This window comes from Ruditapes philippinarum, unplaced genomic scaffold, assembly GCF_026571515.1.
Source record: "Ruditapes philippinarum isolate M1 unplaced genomic scaffold, ASM2657151v2 ctg5659_1_1_1_1, whole genome shotgun sequence".
Lineage (NCBI taxonomy): Eukaryota > Metazoa > Mollusca > Bivalvia > Venerida > Veneridae > Ruditapes > Ruditapes philippinarum.
In genome coordinates this window covers 115893-116224 of record NW_026856426.1, presented here as the reverse complement: position 1 = coordinate 116224, position 332 = coordinate 115893, and positions in this window count along the sequence as shown.

Here is a 332-nt window from a genome sequence, read left to right as displayed (position 1 = left end):
GATTTGCTCTAACGAGTTTTACAAATTATCAAATACTTATTCATTCATCGCATAATGTATGTTTATGTGCGTAAAATGTGCAATTTTCAAGGTCGCAAAATAAAGTTACATGTACAGTATCATGAATGATTTACAACTGGGACCACAAATATACATTTGTGTCCAATAGATTAAATGTGCATAAGCCCTATTCATGCATAAATATACACGTATGATTCGGTATAATTCAGCGTTTGGTCACGTGTTTTCATAAAACGAAACCATTTTGTCATGCTTTCCACGTGCTAGTACAATGCCATTTGACAATTATGTTTTGAAAATGCAACTATCGA